Below are 6000 nucleotides of genomic sequence, written 5' to 3' on the forward strand. Positions count from 1 at the left end.
AGTATTACTATCTGTAGCTACTACTAGAACTAGGACTAGACTACTTGGTAGATCAGATCCATCCCCATGAACTGTGTCCAGTGACTTTAGTATATCATATGTTTCCTGCCGCTTTAGTGTTACCTTATATGTTTGACTGACTCAGTTTCAGTTAAATTCTGCAAAATGTTCTCTAGTCTGGTTTTTAAGGTTGGTTTGACTCTCAGGTCGCACTCTGCATACTGCCTTTGCAGCTTTGAATCACTCGTATGAAATTCCTTGACTCCTTTTCCAATATGCACTTCGACAGGCTCTGGTCTGCCAAGGTAGAACCCAGGTGCCACTTCTTTATGTGGGTCTGGTTACGCGAAGATTCTTACAAACAACATCGTCTGGAGACCCGTGGGATACCTCACAGTGAGACATGCAACCTCTGTGACCAGCAGGATGAGACCCCTACGCTCGCACTGTTTGATTCCTTGTGGCTGATGATCTGAGCATCCCTTCGCTTCTGCCTACTGCTCAATCTTCAACATCTATCCCTCTGTGGTGGAACGACCTCGCCTCCAGCCTGGGCAAGAAGGCAAAAACTGCAGCAATATACACAGCATGGAACATCTGGAAGGAGAGAAATCAACGCGTCTTTGATCACAAAGCTTTGCAAGAGTCTGCTATCCTTCAGCTCATCAAGCAGGATATTCTACAACCAACTCTCTCAGTCCTCTGGCTTTCTGATGTCGACAACAGCCCATAACCTGAACCTGATTGATGTTCTTCTCTCATTTTCTTTGGGTTGGGCCACCTAAAAAAATGGGCTTTGTAACGCAACCTTTGTACTTTATTTACTCCTTAATATATAGGCAGTGCAAGCTGCCAATTCCTAAAAAAGATCCATAATCTGGCACAAGTTTTGACGCCTTGATTCTGAAGTTTCGTCCCTACTGTTTCAGTTTGAGCTAATTACATGTGACCATGATTGTAAATTCTAATAACATGCTATGGCCAATACATACTACTGAACTACCATTCAGACTACAACTTTCTCCAATCTCCCTGTAAAGAACACAAGACTAGCTACACATGGAGCCCTCTTGTGCTTAATTGTGCGTGCCACAACGTTGTTTCTCATAAAAAAAAACTATGTTTCGAGACCTCGCTTAGGTTCGGTTTCAGTTACACTCAAATGGACAGATCGCCATCAACTTGGAACACCTGCACTTGTGGGGTGGGATGACGCAGATCAGACTTGTGACCAACTTATATATTCATTTCCTTAGCTATTTCGTCTAGAAGAAATGCGATTTCGGAACATTTTCTTTTCAGTTGAATGATTTTTTTTTTTGGAGACACAGTTCTTCTTCATTCTACAAGACTTGCCAATTTAATAAGCAAAATTTTCTCTGTCTGATCTACAGCTTGCATCACTGATACTGTTTGTATTTTGCTAACTAAATAGTCTGAAAGAAGTGAAAATGTTTCTGCATTTTTTCATGGCACGCGCTTTTTATCCCTGGGAAGGCAGATGCTTATAAACTGGTCTTGCATAAATCAGAAACTCTCAACTACCAACTTATATTATAGATTTACATCTCTTACCCCTGCCAATTGGCCGGTTCTTTCTCTTGTGTTACAATTATGAAAAGTCAAGCTACCGTGGAGCTGCGATTCGTCGTGTCTTCGAGAGACCCAAGGGCCTCCGGAGCCTTGGTGGACTGGCGGCAAGAGGGCACTTACACAAATCTGAGAGGAGGCGAACTAGTATAGAAAGTGAAAGGAAGAGGGAAATCCTATTTCATTCTCATTGCATGCTGACATAGACCATCTGGGCATCAAATGCTCAATAAAGGTTGCACACAAGAAATAACTTTTGAAAGAAAATTAAGAGAAAATCTTACAGGTAGCAGAGAAGCACTCCTAAATAAAAAGTTCAGATTTGGACAGGTTGACTAGGGCGACTTTCACGCCATTCATATCACTTGAGAATTAACTTAACCACTCTTGAATTCATGTAACATCGTGCTGATTATCCCTATGACAAATTGGTATGAGAAATTTAGCAAATCTACCAACATAGACTTCACGAAAATTTTCTTCTCTTCTCCAATGGGTCCTCTATGAAAGATGGACAAGTCGCCTTGAAATCCTTAAAACCTGATAATTCGATAAATTGAAGGCAAGCATCCTTAAGCTGGTGGCAGTTATGTTGGTGAGCTAAAGCCAATGTGGTTGTCACAGTGTCCTTGTTCAGGTCCTCGCAAAGGATACTTTGGCAAACCAGCTTGAGCCTATCCATTGCATATCTATCCGCAGCCACTAGTAAAAGTCGAACCATCTCAGTATCGTCACCGCTAGGCAAAGAGTCAGTATAGCTGAAATGGAGCATGGCCTTGAAAACAGCAGGTTGCATGTCCTGGACGGTTATGCACTGCCCCGGCCTCGCCTCCTGCATTGACCCATAGAGCTCTGCTTTCAAAACAGGCGACCGAATAGCAAGAACAAACCTATGCGCTTCAATCATCTCTCCTCCAACAAGGAAACTGACATCAAATCCCTCCTTTTCTTCGAGCAGCTTGGCAACATGGTCAGTCATGTCAGCTGGTGGCATGTCGATTTTGGGGTACGATTTGGTTTCGGTAACATGTGGCCTCTTGAAAACTGTGACGATGCATTCGATCGTTAGGCGATCATCCCTAAGGTACACGGATCCCTCGATCTCACTTCGCCTTATGAAAATAGGAGTCAGTGGAGCAAACCTACTAATATCACCGGACCTGAAAATCTTAGGTCCTGTTTTATGCATTGAATACGAGATTCCAGTGCACTGGTCCACCAACCTCATGTCGCAGGATGCCCGGAGTTCAGTGATGCACAAAAGCTCGAGATAAACTGAATGTAATCTTGGCCTTCTCCTTTGTACCCATCAGGGAAGAAGCGTATGGCCCAGTTGTGATCGCCGACCATGAAAACCCCGGACCATATGTAGCTGTTGTTGTCGTGGCCCATACCTTTATGCTTGCTGTAACCCAAGATATCGAACACATGTGTGCCTTGAGCCTCGTCAAGCGGGGTGCAAATAGACATCGTCTTACATGTCTTCATCTAGCGATGAGGAAGATTGCCGGCACAAAGGAGAAAAAATCTCTGCGACTGCACCGCCAATGCTAATCTGATGGTGTAATGGGAAAACGCATTAATCCATGAGGAGAACAAAGAGAAAGAGAATCAGGATACGTAGGAGTGATCGTACCTTCAGGCCGGCAGTGCCGAGGATCTAAGTCGCCTCAACTTTCCTTTGTTTTTCTTTTGTGAGAATTACTATCCGTGTGGGGAGGAAAAAGGAAAGGAACCTCGCTAGGCCTGGATTTGGGCGACTAGTGCACGTTCCACAAACCCAAACGGGCCGGATAGGATATTTGAAACGCTCCCGGCAAAAAAAAGAAAGAAAGAAGAAACGCTCTCTACTTCAAATACAAAAGGATACGTACACCTCACAAACGACCATCCTGCACCGACTGCGGTCTCCTGCCAACTCGCGTCCAGCGTCACGATCTCACCGTGTCCAGGCAGGAGATGATGATGTCAACACGACTCCTGCGTAACACGGATTTTTTTTTCAAAACTATGATATATTTTATAGCATTTTCAGAAACTATAGTATGATTTTCATAAAAATCAAAAGTAGTAGCCCGTCGGCCGGCCGAAATAGGAGTTTTCGGCCACAGTTAGGCCGAAGTAGACTTTTCGGCCATCTCTTGGCCGAAGTGGTGGGGTCCTGGCCGAAAAGGCACTTTTCGGTCAAGTCTAGGCCGAAATAGACTTTTTGGTCAAGGCTAGGCCGAAAAGTACTTTTTGGTCTCGTGTAGGCCGAAGTTGCATGGCTCATACATTAGGCTGAAAGGTATTTTTCTCGCCACCTGTTTCCCGCTAATCCCTTCCCGCCATATGTTCCCGCCACCCGTTTCCCGCCAACCCCTTCCCGCCATATGTTCCCGCCACCCGTTTCCCGCCAACCCCTTCCGCCTTATTTTGCCGTCAACCCTTTCCCGCCATACCGCAGTTATTCTTTCCCGCCATTTTCTCCTCTGTATCTATAAAACCCCCTTCAGGCGGAGGTGGATAAGCATTCCAGTGTAGTGTAGTCGAGATGTCCCATTATCCATTCGATCGTAGTTTTCACCCTGAGATGAGCAGCACTCTTCTGAGTCTAGCTACCGATTTCAGGATGGACAATAGGATAGTTCCATGGGACGAACTCACCGGTAGTGACACCATAATGAATTACGTAGGTCTGGGTGGCCTGAAAGGATCTATGAGGAGGTACGTAAAGAACTTCTTAGGTTGCATGAAAGGTGGAAGAAGGTGGTGGAGCCGAAGAGTGAAACTTTCAGATGGACTGCAGAAAAGCATCCATTTTTATGGACCGAGGAGAGCGAGGACGACGATGATATCTTCATGCCGCTGCTTTCGGGTTCTACATCATCGAAGGGCAAGAGTTCTGCATCGTCCAAAGGCAAGAGTTCTGCATCCTCGAAGGGCAAGAGTTCTGCATCGACCAAGGGCAAGAGTTCTGCATCGACGGAGGGCAAGAGGACCGCATCGTCGAAGGGCAAGAGGGTTGCATCAACGGAGGATGACGATGATGACTTCATGTAGTATGTAAGATGTATTCCCGTTGTACCCTTTCATTCAGATGTATTTGCATTATTAGTTTGTATTGTATTATTGTAGGGCATTATGTTCTATCTGAATTTCATTTTGTAGTATGTAAGATGTATTGCACAAGTTTAGCCGCACCGTTTAATTCAGATGTACTTGTATCTTAATTATCGGTTGTAGTCTATTTGGAAATGTAACTGGAATAAGAATGCGAATTAATAGTAATATGTCTCTCGCATACATAAAACAATATATGTCTCCTGATCAGACAGAAGCAAGTGCGATAGTAACACATACATGAAGCATGTCTCATACATAAATACTGACACACAGCTGCGAATAGTCTGAAACTAACATAGATAATGAGTCATACATAGATAGATAAGCATATCACTGCGGGGGACGACGATGAGTCTGGGTCTTCCTCGGGCGAGGACCGGAAGGCGATAAGCGCTGAGGCGGTGGACGAGGCTCACGATAACCACGACCATAGTTAACCTCGTCTGTCACGGTCTGTGTCTCCTGCGTCGGTGGTGGTGGTGGAGTGTGAAACACTGTCTGCGAGAAGCCATAAATGTTTGTAGCTTGGTCATCATCCTCGCGGTCGCCCTCAAAGTACGAAGCACCACCACTAAGGATCGGTGACTGCTCTGAATGCATGAACGGTTGCGACTGGTTACCGCCTACGGTAAGTAAAACATGTAAAATTGATACAAATGCATGAACGAAGCACCACCAGTGAGCATCAGTGACTGCTGAGAATGCAAGAATGATTACTACACTGTTCAAAAGAATGTAGTGAGTAGTGTTACCTAGTTCCATCTGCTGATACCAGTAAGCGCTCCCTAGCTGTGAAGGAGGTGGTTGATGCCAGGAAGAGCTCCCTGGTTGTGAAGGAGGTGGCTCATGCCAGGAAGAGCTCCCTGGCTGTGAAGGAGGTGGCTCATGCCAGGAAGAGCTCCCTGGCTGTGAGGGATGAGGTTCTGCACAGTGCACAGAGGGTCGTGGTTCTGAACGGTGCACAGAGGGTCGTGGTTCTGAATGTTGTACAGAGGGACGTGACGGACGATGTGCTGGAGGAGGAAGTGCAACATCCGAAGACTGTCTACACGTAACAGCTGCGTAAATCCCGCGTAGCTTGTCATCAAGACGCCTCAACCATGAGACGCCCTTTTGCGGTGGGATAGTTTCTCCCCTCTGAAAGCACCACATTAAAGCGAAAACCTCCTCTCGCGCCTGTACTGTCAAGTCACCCTGTACACAAAGAGTTAACCAATTATATCCTGGTTGTATGATAGACACCACGAATAGACAACCAAGCGAATATGTCCAGATTAACAAAAGACTTAACATATGAGAACCAAG

At 45.5% G+C, this 6000-nt stretch overlaps 1 pseudogene; it reads right to left on the bottom strand.

Moving 5' to 3' along the window:
* Positions 1-2056: 2056 nt before the first annotated feature.
* LOC123108144 (BTB/POZ and MATH domain-containing protein 1-like) lies at positions 2057-3121 on the bottom strand (annotated as a pseudogene).
* Positions 3122-6000: the final 2879 nt, after the last annotated feature.

This window comes from Triticum aestivum, chromosome 5A (genome assembly GCF_018294505.1).
Source record: "Triticum aestivum cultivar Chinese Spring chromosome 5A, IWGSC CS RefSeq v2.1, whole genome shotgun sequence".
Taxonomy (NCBI): domain Eukaryota; kingdom Viridiplantae; phylum Streptophyta; class Magnoliopsida; order Poales; family Poaceae; genus Triticum; species Triticum aestivum.